The following is an 18,312-nucleotide window of genomic DNA, read 5'->3' on the forward strand; positions in this document are numbered from 1 at the left end:
ATTGCTTGCTTATACTCCGCAAACTGCTTGAACGTCTCCATGGCGGTGGCCTCCGTGCGACTCCTCTCAGCTTCCAACAGGGCAACCTCGCCCTCCAGCCTCTTTACATCAGCAGATTTGGTGGCAGAATCCCGTTGAAGGATCTCAACTTTCTTACTCTTTGCCGCCAGTTGATCCTTCAGCAAAGATATATTTTGCTCTAGCTGGGATATGTGGTCGTTCCGCTCGAGGTCCCGCTCAATGGCGACAGTTAACTTGCCGCGGGCATCCATAGCGTCGCATTCTGCCTTGGTTAAGCGCCGCTCGACATCAGCCAGCTTGTCTTTCGCCTCCACTAACTCCCTCTAGAGACCTTTGATCTCCTCCCTCAGCTGCAGCTCAACCCGAGGCTGGGTCGACGCCACCATGAATAGCTCGTGCAGCCGGATGGACAGATGTCCAAACACCGAGCTTATTGGCGATTGCTGAATGGCCGTCGGACGAACTGTCCCATCCAGCCCGCCGAACCCGAGCCTTTCGCAGAGGTGGAACATAAATTCCCGCTTAGAGTCAGTCAGAAACTCTGCATAGGCAGCGAAGGAGTCTAGACCGCCCTGCGGCACTTCCCTAACGACAACCACAGTCACCGGCTGCGGAGCTTGCTTGGCCTTCTTCTGTTAGCTGGCCCCAATGGTCTCTGTATCAGCTGCCTCATTGTCCTCATCAGAGTCATTATGCCGCTGCTTCCTTTGAAGAATGGCCCGTGTGGCACCAGCTGCAACAGGCCTCGAGGTCACCTGCCGCTCCAACACCGCAACGGTAACAGGTTCCCTCCCCAACACCACTATGTCCTTCTGGGGCCCACGAAGGTTGGCGGGCACTCTCTCCCTCACCTTCTCGAGGGCGGCCTGTACCTTGCTCCCGCTGGCAGCCCCGTGATCTGCGCCAGTTTCAGCATGAACCACGGGCGAACCGTTGGCGCCAAGATGAGAGTGGTGCGGCATCGGCATAACCACCGGAATCTCTGCCCACTCACCGCCAGGGTCTGCTGATCAACGATAGTTTGCTGGGCTGCCAGTCCAACAGAATACATGCTTTCCAGGAAGTTGTTAATCTCCGCACAATCCATGGCCTTCTCAAACGCCTCGCGACTAGCTTTGTTGCCCGGCGGTGTATCTAAGCAAGCACCACTCTAGTCAGCACATAGGACAAGTTAACAAAAACAAGGTGGTGGGAGATACTTAACAACGGCGCGCGTTAACCGCAGGTCGACCAACAACTCCTACCCGGTAAGTAGGCGAAGGTCTAGCAGGTTACGATTCTACCAACAACCTTTGATTCTTGCCACGTGACACTCTTCCGAGCTCGTTAAGTTAAAATGCAGACCAGCTACACAGAAACTGAAGCAGTGATTAGAAGAAAGATATAAAACACAGGCATATCGCACATACATTTTCAGCCAACTTTGGTCAGCGAAGGCTAGCAACAACCTAAGACTGGTTGGAACTCCAACTTAATCCTAAACGTCGAAGCCCCATCATTTGCTCCCGCATCATACTCCCACCCCGACCTCGCAATGCAGAAGATTACCCGCCAAGGAGACATCGAATCTTTCAAGTTCTCTATCAACTTGGGTGCCCCCTGTCAACGAGTGAGGTTCACCTGACCGTTGCATCCTCAGCGCCACACATAAACCATCATAGAAGTGAAGTACCTCCGCTACGGTTGGCCCTTCGCACCCAGATAGATGCCAAAGTGAGTTCAGGGCCATCAGCAACCGCCACATGTTAGGGCAAATCTGCCCAAAGGCGAGGTCAAACTAGCACACCAGGATCTGGAGGTTGGGGAGTAGCGGAAAGGTGACACCTTAGCTGAAGATGGCCTCATGAACGGCAGCACACCCTGCCGGTAGAATGGAAGCCTTCTCATCAGTGGTTGGCGGGCGCAACTTCACCACGCTAGGAAGGCGGAACACCCGCTTCAGACGGTTAACAGCTACCACAGTCATCGGCCCTCCCGCCTCATCAACTGCGGTACCATCACGTAGAACCCAGGTGGACTCTATCTCTTCACCGCCAACCTCTCCCCCCTCAGCGGAACCGCTAGCGGCTTTGTTGCTGGCTAGCCTCTCCTCACGACGATGGCGGGCGGCGGTCTCCTCCCTTGCCCTAGAACTCTCGGGGCGCCTGGCACGACCCATTGCCACTTCCCTGGGTATGGTCTGTAGTAGCTCGATATCTAGCGGTTCAGACAGTGAGGTTCCTGCATGGGCAGACGGATGCAACGAGTCAATAAATATCCTATCCGCCACGCTAAGTGACATGTTAGACCCGAAATCCTCACAGCTCGAGATCTCTACAACACTAGCCATCACAAACCCTAAAACCCAAACCAGTCAGTTCCAACAAGATCTAAGTTATCCCTATGTCAGTTGTTCATCCAAGAACATCAAGAACAGTTACCCAGAAAACCCATAAATAACCAAAACAAGAACAGAGGTGCATATGCATCCAAAGCCCAGATTCGACCATCTAGCAAAGCCAGAAATCTCAACCCTCTGTCACAAACCTAAACCCATCCCTAAACATCATTCTACACCCTCAGAACACACCAGGGAAGGGCAGAAATCACTCCAAATACCAAAACCAGAAATTGCCAAGAACAAAAAAAAAAAAAAAACCCAATAAATCTGGGACAAGATTCAAACTACCAACCTGAAAGATGGGGAAGCTGGTGCGCTTGATGATGCTCGTCTCCGCTTCAAGAAGTCTCCATCCTCCAAAGATCAGTAACCTCACAAATTGCAGAACCTTCTTCTCGGATCTTAAAGCTAAGCTTGCAGACAACGATATTAGTTCAAAGTGCAAAGTGTTGAACCACATAGGTTTCCCTCTCTTTTATGTCAACATCAAACAAATCTAGGCCGTTCGCTGATAAACGACATCACAAAATAGCCGTACACATGCCCCACGACCGCACTTACTCTCCGGATTAACTGAGGCGTCACCTCAGTTACAAAATCAATAATTACTCTCATTAATGGCAAGGATGCGGGCGTGCTACGGGCACGTTATTCAACACGTTAACCCAATACATGTTGGCCACATGTCGGACAATGTCAGACGAAGTAACTGTTAGAGGAAGATCACCAATCGTCGAGAGTCTCCGCTAAGGGCAACTCCGCTAGCGGAACTTCTCTCTTTTCATTTTACAAGCGAGGCAGTCCGCACTAGAAGCAACTCCGCTAGCGGGACTTCTCCCTTTTCATCTTGCTAGTGAAGCAGTCTTCGCTAAGCACAACTCCCCTAGCAGAACTTCTCCCTTTTCATCTTGCAAGTGAGGCAGTCTCCACTAGCGGGACTTTTCTCTTTTCATCTTGCAAGTGCAGTCTCCGCTAAACGCAACTCCGCTAGCGAAACTTCTGCCTTTTCATCTTGCAAGCGAGGCAGTCTCTACTAGACGCAATTCCGCTAGCGGGATTTCTCCCTTTCTGTCTTGCAAGCGGGATAATCTCCGATGAGCGCAACGCTGCTCACTGGGCTACCACCAAGCAGATCCCCGTGACACTGCTTGCCACTTACTATCAACGGAGGGACTTCCGCCAACAGCAATTCCCGAGGCAACGCCTCATTCTAACGACTGCCACGCAGTGCTATAGTCAGACTACGTCCCTCCGGGACACGGGGAAACGTCAACAGTTTACGATGGCCCTGATCAAGCACGTTGACCCCCATCACTCAGGTACCAAAGATTGGGCTCACTACCCAACACTCTCTGTTCAATGCAGCTCCCCTAAAAAAATAATACACAGACCAAACGGAGGATAATACATAGACCAAACGGAGGTCTATCTTAGCCAGGGAGTGGGGGACTCCCTGGGGGCCTAGCAGGGGCCCACCCGAAAGGGTATAAAGCGTTTGCTCAGTAAGTCCATGGTTGACAACGCACTGATGCTAATTATGCTTTTGCAAGTCTAGCTGAAGTAACGCTTCAAACCGCTTGGCAACTCCCCAACCAAGATTGCCCTCCTTGACTGGGGACTTGGGGGACTTGTACTTACATGAGCATTTTCCAAACATAATTAGCTTTAATGAGCCACGCTCATGCTACCGCCAGCGGTACCAACTCCCGCTAGAGGAATGACCTACAGAAACACAGCCAAGCAGGCTACCGCCTGAGCCTCGGCTCACCCCCAGATCATCGCCGACGCGTTGCTTCAAGATGGCATCAGAAGCTCCAGAAGCTGGGAACTGAAGCATATTAGTCCCACAATGAAAACATGGAAGAGATCAGCCTCTTCCCCACCTATAAAAAGGTTCTCTCCTCTCTCCTCATTAATCACGCATTTACTACTTACCTACTGTTATTCTGTCAACATAAATACATTGACTAACTTAGGCATCGGAGAAGAAAAGACCGCCCAGCGCTGTCTCCCTTTGACGCCCTATGTATTTTACTTGACAGGTAGCGGAAGTATCGATCACACCATAAGTAGCGGTCCGTCCATCGGACCAGCGTTAACCAAAGGTTTAGCCACCGCTAAATCTTATACATTAACAGTATAAATAAGGAAATTTACTGTGGTAGGTTTCCAATTCCGGAAACCCACCACGGGTCCACGGTAACTCTCTCTCTCCCTCCTCCCACGCGCTCTCTCTCTCCCTCTCTCTTTGAGTTTTTCAGTTTTTTCAGCGCTCTCTCTCGCCAGTCTTGATCAAACCGCTTCCTCCTCCTCCACAAGGCTATAGTGGTGGTCACGGCGATTTGGCCGGAAAAATGAGAATTGATGCCAAGAAGGTGACTATAGCATATCGGGGTTTTTCGGTGATTTCTTTCGATTCCGGCCACCTCCGGCGAGGAAACCGGTCCTAATCGAAAACTCATCCTTCGCTGATGACTCCCTCTAAGTTTCATGATCCAATTTGAGGTGTGCAAGGAGAATCGAAGAATTGAAAAACTGTGCAGATCAGCCCTTTTCTGATCGAGCTGATTTCCGGCAAACCAAGGTATTTTCAGACCTTGTTGTTATTGGACATGTTGAGATGATGATGTTGCCAAAGTTTGGTAGCCCGAATAGGAGTTGGCCGGGTGGTGCATGGAGGCACGTAGGGCCTATTTTAGCTTCCTGTTTTTAGCTAGTTAAATCATATATATGTTGTGGAACTTGTAAATGTGATTTTGGTGGAAATTGGAGAAGTTTGATATCGATTGTGAATTTCTAAAGTTTGGAGTTTCAGATATCGATTATGGGAATCTGACCTTCGAATTCCCCTTGTTTCTGCTATGGAATACTTTCGTTGATGGATTGATATTAGTGGTGAAGTTTGGGTTGGATCCAAGAAGAAATGGAGATGTCGGGTTACGAGGGGTTTTCGGGTTTCGTTTTATAATTGTATTTAAGTGTCGAATTGTTGTTTATGGAATATAATTTTGTGTAGGACGAGGTACCGACCCATCGCTCGACGAGGATCCATACGCTTGGGTGCCACGTTAGCCGTATTCTGTGAGTGTACCTTTGATTTTAAATGATTCATGTGAATATTTTCTAAATGGGTGATTTATTCATTTATCGTTTTATATATCGAGCACATTATTTGGTTTTGGACTATAATTTTGGCATTGATTAGTTTTCCATCATGATTTTTGGATATGAGTTTGCGATACTCGGATTTGGATTTATGATTTATAATGATTTTAGACGAGTCATTTTCCGAGGTGATTTCTGGAATTAAACAATATATTTTAGGGAAAATCTTCCAAACAGAGTCTGGACTTTTCCAGACTATTAATTTTCATACTTATACTTCAAAAAATATCAAAATGGTATTTGAGTGTTTGAGCTCGACCCAATTTTCGTACCTAGCAACAGTAAAATCATTAACGGAGTTAACATTTGAAGGATATTTTTGTCATTTTACTATTCATCTTCTCTGAAATCGACGGGCCACCACTCGTCTCCATCCTCTTCTTCTCCTCCACCAAAACCATCACCAACACCTCTCTTGGCTATCAATGTTTTTCCTCCACCAACTCAATTCCTTTTAAGTGATATATGGTTTTAAAAAAGTCATTATGTGTTAATGTTTGTGACCAAGGGGGTCTAATTAATGTAAAAGAAAGAGAGACAGAGCGAGACACAAGAAGTATAGTGGTTCGTCTCCCGCCTTAGCGGGAGACTACGTCCACTTGACTGTTTAACTATGTGTTTTGGGTCTTGCAGCCCAAGGGGATTACATGAGTTGTAATGGGATGGTGATCTAAGTGGGTGAGGTCCCTTTTATAAGTAAGGAAGCCTCCCCTCTTACACTTGTTTTCCAATGTGGGATGCTAAAGCCACTATTCTAGTCTAGAAAGCATGTTTGTGAAGATATGTTGGCAAGGCCGGGAAGGTGGCTTTTCTGCGAGGTATTGGCCGTTTCCGACTACCGTGGCGTAGCTTGGACATTGGGCTACGGGATGCATGTCTCGGTTGGGCCCCACCATGGCTTGTGGGCCCCCCCAAGAGGGTGTTACTTATGCTTGGTGATGTACCAAATCCTCCATATTGTTGGAGGTATGTACAAGTCCCCAAAGTCCGCAAGTAAGACGAGCTTCTTGGTTGAGGAGTTATACACATGAAGTCCTCAAGCATAAGCAACTGAGCGGCACGGAGCTCCTACAAGTCCCCGAACTTCGTAAGCAAGAAGGGACTAGTTAACCTGCATAGCAAAGACAAAAGCGTGCATATGTAGAATGCTTGTTCTGTTGGGCAACGTATATGAGTTGCATTGATATGCATTGGCAATTTGGCATATACGAATGTACGAGGTGCATGATACATATTGATGTATACATGAGAATGTCGTCGATTATGATCGTATATGACGTATAGGCTCGAGAAAGCATATGGTTGTTTGAGCATACTAAGAATGAGTATACGGATTGCATATGATGCCTGTGGTGCTCGCAAGAGAACGAACGTGGTCGAGTTGATGAGGTTACGCTCGGTGTAAGTTGCATGAGTGCCATAGAGGCAAGAGTTTGTAATTCGTGAATGATGAATACGCGAACACTTGTGTTTGTTTGGTTGTCGCTCATACTAATGGAACGTGAAAAGAATTCGATTTGTTGCAAGCGACAAATGGTAGAAGAATTCAATGTTCCGTTAATGTGTATTATGTCAAGGGCATGTGAGTGAAAAGCTTGGGAATACTGGAAGACAAAAGCGTGAAAGCTTGGGGGGGCCGAGAGGGCGTGAGCTTAAAGCTCGGGGTTACCGGGAAGGAGTGAGCGAAGAGCTCAGGGGTGTCTGGAAGGCGTGAGCTGAGAGCTCGGGGGTGCCGGGAAGGAGTGAGCAGAAAGCTCGGGGGTGCCAGGGAGGCATGAGTAGAAAGCTCGGGGGTGCCGGGAAGGCGTGAGGGGAAAGCTCAGGGTTGCCAGGAAGGCGTGAGGGGAAAGCTCGAGGTTGCCGGGAAGGCATAAGCGAAAAGCTCATAAGCGGGAAGCTCGGGGTTGCTGCAAAGGCATGAGCGGAAGCTTGGGGTTACCCGGAAGGTGTGAGCGTCAGAGCTTGTGAGCGGGAAGCTCGGGGGTGCCGCGAAGGCGTTAGCGGGGAGCTCGTGAGTGGAAAGCTCGGGGGTGTCGCGAAGGCGTGAGCGGAAGCTTGGGGTTGCCGCGAAGGTGTGAGCATTAGAGCTCATGAGGGGGAAGCTTGGGGGTGCCACGAAGGCGTGAGCGGGGAGCTCGTGAGCAGAAAGCTTGGGGGTGCAGTGAAGGCGTGAGTGGAAGCTCAAGGTTGCAGGGAAGGAATGAGCGTTAGAGCTCTTGAACGGGAAGCTCGGGGGTGCCGCGAAGGCGTGAGCGAAAGCTTAGGGGTACCGCGAAGGCGTGAGTGGAAGCTCGGGGTTTCCGAGAAGGTGTGAGCGTTAGAACTAGGAGGTGCCACGAAGGCGTGAGCGGGGAGCTCGTGGGTGATGCCTTGAGGCTAGAGCATGAAAGCTCGGGGGTGCCACTGAGGAAAGAGCGTAAAAGCTAGGCGGTGTCGTTGAGGCAAGAGCACGACCATTGTTAATTATGCTGGGTATGTACAAGTCCCCGAAGTCCCCAGTCAAGGAGGGTTTTCTTGCGGGGTTGATACCAAAGCGTAGCTTTGTGCCGTATTGCTAGTATAATTAGTGCAAGTGCGTTGTCCATCCAGAATTGGTAGGAGCGAGCGCTTATGCCCTTTCAGGTGGGCCCCTGCTAGGCCCTCCAAGGAGTCCCCCACTCCTGGCTATAGACCTCCGTATGGTCGGAAAATTGTTTAATGAGGGGAGCTACATACGAGCAGTGGGTGTTAGGTAGCGAACCTAATCTTTGATACCCAAGCGTTGGGGGTTAACTGCCAGATCAATGGTTGCCATGGGCTGTGTTAACCGGTCTCTTTACTCTTTCCCGGAGGAGAAAATCTTGACTATAATGTCGCGTAGCGGTCATCGTCATTACCAGGCGTTGCCTTACCGCTTGGTGGTTGGTCGTGGACCATAGACTCGTACAGTCTTTAGACCCGTTTAGGTCTTCTTCTCGTGGGGAGGGATTGACAAAATATGGTGGCTAAGAGGCTAGACAAGATATTTTACATATGTAAATCTTGCTAATTGTATGAACAACAAATAAGCATGGTGTAGATACCTCTCACTATGCATGGAGGATTTGCTATATCACCAAGCATAAGTAACACCCTCTTTGGGACACCCATAAGCCATGGTGAGGCCCAACTGAGACATGCATCCCGTAGCCCTATGTTCAAGCTACGCTACGGTATCCAAAAGTGGCAAATACGTCGCCGGGAAGCCACCTTCCCGGCCTTGCCAAGTTGCCTTCACAAACATGCTTTTCTATACTAGAATAGTGATATTTGAGTCCCACATCGGAAACCATGTAAAGGAAGAGCATTCCTTCACCTATAAAAGGAATGCCTCCTCCCACAACTCAACACACTCCATTACACACTTTGTAATCCCCTTGGGCCGCAAGGCCCAAACACACATAGTGCAATATTCAAGTGGACGTAGTCTCCCGCTAAGGCGGAGACGAACCACTATACTTGCTTGTATCTCTCTCTTTCTCTCTCTCTCTCTCTCAAGCTAACTAGAGACCCTGCGGACTCAACCTCCACTCCGCCAACCAGCAGCAGCCTTCCTAGCACCTCCGCCAACAATCACGGTTAACGAGCTCCGCTGACCATCATCAATTCACCGCTGAACACTTCACGACTCCGCTGAGAGTCACCGTTGAGCGTCGCCACTGAAGCATCACCGCTGAACTCCCTCCGCTAGGCCTGCCATCTAGTGCCCCCACTGGTGTGGCTCGCGGCCAACCTCCGCTCAGTGGGGCTAGCGGCAACAGCAAGCACCAGCACGGCCAACGCAGGCAAACAGAGAAGGCCCTATCAGTTAAGAAGAAACACCCCGCTCACCTACCTCGGACGGTCTCGTCAGATCATTATCTGCAATCTCCTTCACTGACGTTGTGCCCAACAGCTGCTTCTTTGCTCTGTCGAACTCCGAGTCTACACTGCTCCCCCACACTCCGCCAGGCGTCCTCACTTTCAGCCTTTGCGAATGGCTTCGTGTAGACCCCGTGAATTTCCGAACGTCACTTTTTGACGGGAAAATTTTTCGTCACCTTTGTTTGGTCAAAGAGTTTTGGAAATAGTTTGGGTTTGGGCCTTGGGCCCAAGAATAGCATAAGGTTAGAGTCCAAAATTTACTCTGGACACCCAACAAACGGGTATGCTAATGAACCCAGCCCAATAAGTTAGTTGACCTTTGACCCAAACCTCTTCCTTGATCCAATATGGTTGTAGCTCATAATGACATCTTTGCCTAATTTTGAAATATATTTGTGCGTGCGTTTACGATTTTCTTATTTTACCTTTATTAATAATTGGCGAAATTTCTGCTCGCCTTACTCGAAGCTTGCTCGTCAAGCATCTCACCGACTTTTAAAAGCACAATTTACTTACTCCTTATGTTTTTCAAACTCGAGCAAAACTCCGACAAAACTTGTCTTGCCATTTTTCTATCTAAACATAAGTTTTGTGAAACCCGATACTTATTTGGCATTGTCAACACTTTAATTTGAGTTTTCTTGTATTCACTTATTTCACTTTTATTTTCCCCATCATTTTGGTTTTTACCACCTTATTTTTACCCCAAATTTATCTGCCCAAAGCTGAGCCTTCTCCTTCACACGCAAAACTCAGCTTTTCCTATTTCCTTGTTCACGTCAGAGTTGGGCAGAGAGAAAGGGAGCCTCGTTCAGCTCTTCCCCTCCACGTTTCCATCATGCAAAGGGCAACTCCTCCAAGAACATCTTCTCAGACCTTCAAAAGAGAGAACCCAGGCCATAAATCGTCATTCACCCTTCTCTTCTCACCTTTCCTCTCGTCCCTGGACACATCAGTCTGTTTACGAGCCCCAAAACACCTAGTTAGAGACCTCCGATCAAAAAACTTTCTTCACCAAAGTTGTTCGTCTATGTCTCCTCTATTTAGCCTCAAAATTTCAGCTCCATCGGAGTCGATTTGAGTCCTGTACACCCCTCGAAGAGGAAGCTGTTCTGAAACGAGCCTGTTCCGGATTTCTGCTTGAATTTCCTCTCTTGCTCTACCCGAATCCCTCACATCTTACTTGAGAGTGATACAAACACTTGGTAAGATTCTGGAACCATCAAGTTCCGCTTTCTTTCTTCAATTTTTAGGCTCCATACGTTCAAAACAACTATTCCACATATTGAGAAGTTTCTGTTGCACTTTGCATGTTCGAGATTGAGCGACCTTTTTGGCCTGTGGCTGGACTCGATCCAATCAGCTCCCTCAGCTCACTTTCCTGTTAAATCCTCAGGAGAAGCTCACCTTTTCTTTATTAGTCTTTGGTGAGTATTATCTTTTCCATAAAACTCTATGTATTTTTGGTTGTTATTACGAATTCTTGAAGAGTATGAACTTGTCACTGCTATTGTTGGTATCTTGCTGCCTTAATTTTGATTTGTCATCCATTCTAATGTCTAGGGATTCTGCTAGGTCATGGCTACACCTTGAGTATTAGAATCGTATTTGGTTCAAAGGTTATGTGTTGTTTGTAGCTGTCCAAATATCATGTTTCAATGCATTTTGTCATCGAGCTACAACACCTGCCCCTATACTATTAGAAAGCAACCTGAGCTATAGATCATTAGGAGCATTAGACATGCCTCTTAAGTGTGTTAGATTTGTGCTAAAACATGGTTATTTTGAACATTCAAATCATGCTTGATCATAGAGTTTATTTGTGTTCTTGTTGTCCAAAACACCATGTCTTCAAAACATCTTGTTAGTGAGCTACAACACCTTCCCCTTATAGTATTGCAGGGTGACTGAGACTTTGAGTCTTTAGAAGCTTTAGATACTTTCTATAGGTGTCTTAGAGTTTACTTAACCAGCCATTTTGGGTACCAAAAGAGCTTTACACAAAAGAACCAGTTTCTGCAGATTTTCAGTTTTCAGTAAAATCTGACCCAGTGGCATTCATTTCAAAACTGGAGCTAAACCGTTGAGAATTTGGGGTCAGTTTCTTCTAGAGAAATATATTAGACACATATATGAACATTTCAGAATTTGAATCACCCCAAAAGCATTTTTCTAGAATTAGTTATGCAATTTTTAAATAGGGGGACCGAAGCTTGTATTTCTGGAAAGAATCTGCACATTGTTTTACTTCAGCCTTTAAAACCTTTACTCTTTGTTTGGTTTCACTTGAAATTCAATAACCATTTCAATCTTACTGAGTTGGTTGTCAAGCCATCCTTCTTTCAAAATTTCTCAAGAGTTTACCTCAAGTATTTTGAACAATTCCGTGACCCTTGACAGCTCCTTTAAAACTCTGTTTTCGGTTTTCAGCAACCTGTCTTTTAAAACAGTGTTCTTACCCCCTCTTCCTAACAACAAACCCCTTATTGGAACCCAAATGGTCTGGTTATTAGTTAGTAATTAGGTTAAAGGAAATGTTTTCTTCGGAGAGTTATGTGAGTGAATAGCTAGCCTAGTTTATCGTGATTAGTGTCACTTATTTGGTCTAGGCTTGATGTCTTGGTAGGATCTTGTGAAGTGGTGGTTGCTACAAGGTTGCATTGAGGCCAAGTGCTGCAAGAGAAAGCTCGAGTTCCAGGTAGGGGATGCCTTTAACTCTATCTATGCTTTTTCTTGCATATACTATGTTTTATATGAGGCCTCTTGCATGTTTTAGAAATTATCTGTTTTTACAACTTGAAATGGTTTGCGTGGATTGGACTGATGTGTTGGCAATTGATGGTGGTGTAAGGAGAGGTCAGTTCCTCCTTGAGCCACCGGTGGTGGGCAGTGTGCACCATGCCCTTGATTATTGTTATCTCCCCTTTGTCTCTAGCCTTGTGATTAATGAATTCCAGAAAGTGATTGGCTAGATGGACGGTTGTGATAGAAGTGTGAAAGATGATCAATTGCCGTGGGATTGTAGTTACGTGGTGACGATCACGTGGAAGCGCAAACCGGTTTTTATCTACTTCTTTTATTCAAAACGATAACTCATGTTTTTAAACTTAGATATGGGGGCGGGCATGGGCAATGACTGGATGTAGGAGCCTAACCCCTACTTTAGTTTGTTTTGCAGGCTGTTGTTGTCGAAGCTTGGGTACGGAGGATAATCCTTGGAGGACACAGTTTGTTTTATTCTATTTAAAGTTTATTTCTTTTTGGCTTGCTTGATTTCACTAAATTTTTGTAACCTTATGTATGGTTGATGATGTGTGTGATTGCTTACCACCAAAGTGGAACCCTAGGGTTAGAACCTCCATTTGAGTTTAGGTCCTAGTGGGCTAGACCTAGAAGACTCACATAAATTACCATTTAATGAACTTAATGCAAACTTGGGCTAAGAACTAAAAATTGACATAGGTTCTAAAACTCAACTCAACACCACCTTCCTTTCCTCTTATTCGCCTAGTTCGTAATCTTGCGATTACGAGCCAAGCCCACTATACAAGCCCAAAAATTTCGGGCTTATAGATTTCTTGCTTTCCAACCTAAAGGCCTTGTCTCTTTGAGGAATTCTAGGCCCAAAACACTTACTCCAAGTGTCGCGGGTGTAGGGTTCCTTGGGGAGGCGGCGCTGTGGTAATCTGGTCTCCGGGTCGCCACACTTCGCCACCGCCAAACTGTAGCACCAACTACCACAGCGGGCCATGCTCCGCTGAACACACACCGCTATAGCCCACCGCCGACCATGTGCCGCTGGTCTCCTCCGCTGAGCTTCTCCCCTGTATTTCACCTCTAAGCAGCCTCCGCTGAGCTTCTCCGCTAGGCTGCACCACCAAGCCACCAATCGACTCCGCCAAGCTTTGATTCCGCCATGAGACTCCATCAAACATAATCTCTGGGTATGACCAAAAGGGAGTCACAGCGGCAACACGACATCGAATCCTTACCTCGTTCGACTAAGGACAAACTAGGGCCAGTTGCTTTGGACACCCATACTCGGAAAGGCACTCTTGGAGCCTCTGGACACCCACCACCCACAATTCATTGCCCTTACAGTCTTTCTAATCAATCCAACTATCCAAGGGCTGCTCATCACCACGAGCCCTCACTCTGACCTGCAGCACTTTGATGAAGAGCTAAGTCCCTTTCGTTTTCACATACAACTGTGCCCATGTTTTCAAGTCTGGCGTTAATCAAATATATATATATATATATATATGCTTGCTGCGTTCATACTTTCTATCTGCGCTTCACTGAATAGCTGAGCACCCTATCGCCTACGCACACGCATGTACTCCATATCTATATATATATATATATATATATGCTTGCTGCGTTCATACTTTCTATTTGCGCTTCACTGAATAGCTGAGCACCCTATCGCCTACGCACACGCATGTACTCCATATCTATATATATATATATATATATATATATGCTTGCTGCGTTCATACTTTCTATTTGCGCTTCACTGAATAGCTGAGCACCCTATCGCCTACGCACACGCATGTACTCCATATCCATGATTTGATTACACTCGTACACTAAGTCGATTATGTGTACGTACCTGATGTGTCAAACTGACAACCACATGGTCTACTATGCTATAATTTATTGATACGCATGAATAGCATCATGTACTTGCCACATATATCTGTTATGGCTTTGTTTATGCTCTGTGTATACGTTGACAGTGAGATTCACAACAAATGGTTAACCACAAATGTATGGTTATTTATTAACTCCACCATAAACCAAGCTTGTCCTACTTGGCTTATTTTGCTTGCTTAAAGCACATTTGCAATTGTGATTAAGCATCAGTACTCCTACATTTTGAGTATGCACTTTGATGTCTGGTGATATTGTGAAGTTGCAATCAACCTATTTAGTTTTTATACTAGCAGTAGACAATCACCCATTACAAACATACATCATGTCTCTGTGGTAATATGGCTACCTATCTCATGATCACAGTAAATCAGCTGCGATTTTGCCTTCACCTAGTTGAAATGGAATTCAAACTTGCAAATATCACTTGCTAACAAGCACTAAAGCACACATGCTAAGCCTACTTGTCCTATTTTCATTGAATGCATGATCTGCTATGCCTTATGTTTGAGCCCAAAATAACATTTTTTCCCGATAAGAGGGACTCGACGAAATCCGGGCCAATATCCGTGGCCCAAGCAATATATTTTCTAGAAGCTCGGAATATATTGTTTAGAACATAAATAAAGCCTACTTGGAGGCCAAGCGATTTTGAAGCAAATCTGAATATTCCTTGATATACCATTAATTATCATATATTTGATAATTAAGGATAGTTGGTTTGCTTACCAAAATTGAGCAAGGGGGAGGTTGTAAACGTAAAAGCAGAGGCTCTTATTGATTAAGGAATCAATGTTGTGCAGCTGAAGATATATATATATTTCCCATGTAATTATGGTCTTTGGTTGATCAATTAAGGAAGAAGTCAAGGTGGGCCACCAGCTAAGCTTGAATGGAGGATGGCTGGACGTGTGAGAGATAATTGCATGCAATCATGCTTCAAGGAATATATATATATATATATATATATATATATATAATTGTTACATGCATGGAAAAAGCCAATACGTGGCTGACGTGTGTGACATATATATGTGTGTGTGCAATTAAAGTCTATTGCATGGAAATATGAGTGCTCGCGAAGAGTCCTCGCGAGAATATATACATATAATTAATACATATCCTACCACTGCATCCAAGAGGAAGATTACGTCTGAGACTCTAAGAGGCAATTAACCCTTGCCTATATTCTAGCGGCGACAGAGGCGGATAATTATTAATTATTATCTACGATGGTTATCAAAACTATTAAGAGTTTTGATTTGATTCAAGGCCAATAACTGTGGCCTAAAATATAGTATTTCATTCATATTTGGAAATAGAATCTACGAGTAGCCTATATATAGAGGCTAAAGCAGAACAATAAAGGACCTCTCTCAAATCAATCAATCCCAGCGATTACAAAGCCTCCCCGGAGCAAACCCTCAACCTAGTTGAAACCCGGTGACCGCCCGCCAGTCCTAGTCTCCTCGCGAGCCGACTGTCAGCCTCACCAGTTCAACCCGGCGACCGTACTTCCAGTCCCAGTCTCCCCAGGAGCCGACTACGAGCACAACCGCCACTGTTACTTCCAGCGAAGCAAGGGTAACGCCCTCGCACCCAGCGAAGCTAAAGTCACGCTTTAGCAAACCCGTGCTTCTCTCAAACTTCCCAATGATTGCTCTGCTCAGCCTCTCAACGTTGAGTATCGATTCGGTGAACGCAAAGAGACCACAACCAAAGCCCTTACCCGCGTAAGGCAAGAAGTCCTTCTCCGGAAGGCAAGAAAAGAACCCTGTGACGAGGTTGGTGCTCTCCTCGTCCACAGCGCTTGAAGAAGAAGTCAAGTCACGGGACTACCCCAACGACTGCACCCCGCGGTGCTGGCACGCCTGCGCAACCACTCGCCCAAAAGAGACTGTTTGCACACCAGCTGGTTTTGGAGCCAAACATTTTGGCACGTCCAGTGGGACCAAGCTAGAGTCTTTTGTGTTCACCATCATTGGGATGCCAGGGGAAAATCTTTATCAAAGGAGATTCCTATAGTGAAAAGATGGCCAGTGTTGCCACTAATTATGACGACATTACAACAGAAGAGGCTTTTGTTTCGAAGCCTATTCCAGAAGGAGCGACCTTCGAGGAGACACTCGCGATCCTTATGGAGAATGTCGAGAACCATCGCAAGAAGATGGACGCGGATCTTGCCAGAGAAACTGCAAAATCAGAAAGGCTCCGCCGCGAGTTTGAGCAGCGTATGACTCTATACGCAGAGAGTACCAGGCAGCAGGTTACACGAACAGAGGGTGCCTTGAAGGCGCAAGCTATAACCATCGCTGCCGAACAGGATGAGCGTCATAAGACAATTTTGAACGCTATAGAGGATCAAAACAAGCATACCTCATCGGAGTTCGTGACCTCGCGCAAGGAAGGTCCCAGCTTGACTACTCAAGTCGGTTCACAGCAAGGCGAATTGGAAAGCCAAAAATCTTCGCGCGAAGAGGTTGTTTCTGAGGTTGAATTGCCTACAGATGGCAATAAACCTAAATGCCTCATTGATGAGTCACAGCCTTACATAGAGGCTTTGCATGGAGAAGATGGTCAACAAGATTGTTCCTCTAACAATATAATTGTTTCATAACAAATATATGATTTCTCCACTGATCAAGCCAAATACGTGGCTGTTAATCAGATGCATGGGGGGCATGATATTGTCCAGGTTCACCCCCTTAGTAACCAGAAGCAGCTGTATGATCAATTTAATTATGGTTATGCTGCTGGACGTCATCATGACCAAGGTAATCAAAGCCACAATCAACTTAATTATGAATTAAGTTGTTATATGGCTGCTGGACGTCCTCATCATGCAGAAGGTCAAGAGTGTGGTCCCCTTAATTATCAATTAAGGCATGGGCCACTTGATTATCAATTATGTTTTGGTCTTGAGAAGCCAATTTGTGGCTTTATTAATCAATTCAATTTGGAGATATTCATATATGTTTCAAGGCCAGTCAGTGGCTTTGAAATTTGTAAAGAAGGATTTGGTGACCCCAAGTCCAGTCTTGACACAGAGCCAATCTATGATGAATATGATGATAATTATAATTTAATTATTGGTTCTAAAAGCCATATGCAGGAGTTCAAGTCCTTTGAAGTTCTTGGTCTGGAGAATTTAGACCAACAAGTGGTCAAATACAAAAGCCAACCTGCAGTGGCTTATTCTGAAGACACCATGTTCTATGACATGGTAGTTGGCGACAAAGCCGATCTTGGGACAACGTCATCTCCAAAATTGCAATTGAAGATCATGCTTCGTCAACCAACAAAGATACTTGGGGGGCAATACTACTCCTTATACGAGCCAAATTTCTTCCAAGTTTTCGACGCGAAGTATCTTTGTTATTTTCTTCCAAGCTCCCGCGAGAGGGATTTTCATGCCATAAATTTTGATGCATCGGAGCTTAGAGTGAAGCATAGATGGCCTCCCCCGTGGCCTTCTAGAGGTTAGCCAAACGCACTGATGCTAGCTTCTTTATTTGCTTCTAATTTTTAGTTTGCATCTTCCTTTTAGTTAAAAAAAAAAAAAAAAAAAAAAAATACAAAAAGAGAGTTATGCGGCGCATCAGCGACTAGCCGCGAGCGATTGACCGCATAGGTAAGCGACCACTAAGCGAGTGGCCGCGAGCGAAAGCAGACGACCGCGAAGACTGGCCGCGAGCGAGTGGCCGCGAAAGAAATGGCAGCGAGCGAAACTATGAGCAAGCGACCGATAACGCGAGCGGCCGCGAAGCCAATTCCCCACGAGCGAAGGCAAGCGACCACACAAGCGAGTGACCGCAGAGGACTGGCCGCGAGCAGATTGGCGCGAAGACTGGTCGCAAGCAAATGACCGAGGAGGAACGGCCGCGCGCGAAAGCGAATGACCGCGAGCGTCGCACACGGAGATATCAGCGACTGGCGGCGAGCGAGGACATGAGCGAGTTCGCTCGCGGCCTCGAAGCAAGTTCTAGAGAAGAATACTTCGCGAATGCTTTTCTAGCAAGCACTGATCAAGTGAAGCGAACGCTCGCAAGGAACATTATCACAAGGAGCAGAGCTCGCTGAGTGCGCTTGGCCTAAGCCTCGCTAGCGAAGTTTGATCCGACATAGCACTTTGCAAGCTATGCACAGTCCGGCGAAGGCAATCTAAGGGCTGTTGAGTGGCTTTAATGGATGTATGCCAATCCCAGTGGCAG

At 46.4% G+C, this 18,312-nt stretch overlaps 1 protein-coding gene and 1 long non-coding RNA gene across 3 annotated transcripts in view; both read left to right on the plus strand.

Annotated features, from left to right (window-relative positions):
- Positions 1-18,312, plus strand: part of LOC112195054 — an 81,366-nt gene that overhangs the window by 14,587 nt on the left and 48,467 nt on the right. The gene's annotated exons all lie outside the window — the stretch shown is intronic.
- Positions 10,193-12,715, plus strand: LOC112195058. 2 transcript variants are annotated; one of them, XR_005808500.1, is made up of 4 exons: positions 10,197-10,653; positions 10,768-10,875; positions 12,075-12,146; positions 12,615-12,715. It is a non-coding gene; the product is annotated as an uncharacterized LOC112195058 (long non-coding RNA). The 2 variants fall into 2 exon arrangements; XR_002934337.2 differs by having other exon boundaries at positions 10,193-10,875.

The sequence above is a fragment of the Rosa chinensis genome, chromosome 3 (assembly GCF_002994745.2).
Source record: "Rosa chinensis cultivar Old Blush chromosome 3, RchiOBHm-V2, whole genome shotgun sequence".
NCBI classification, from domain to species: domain Eukaryota; kingdom Viridiplantae; phylum Streptophyta; class Magnoliopsida; order Rosales; family Rosaceae; genus Rosa; species Rosa chinensis.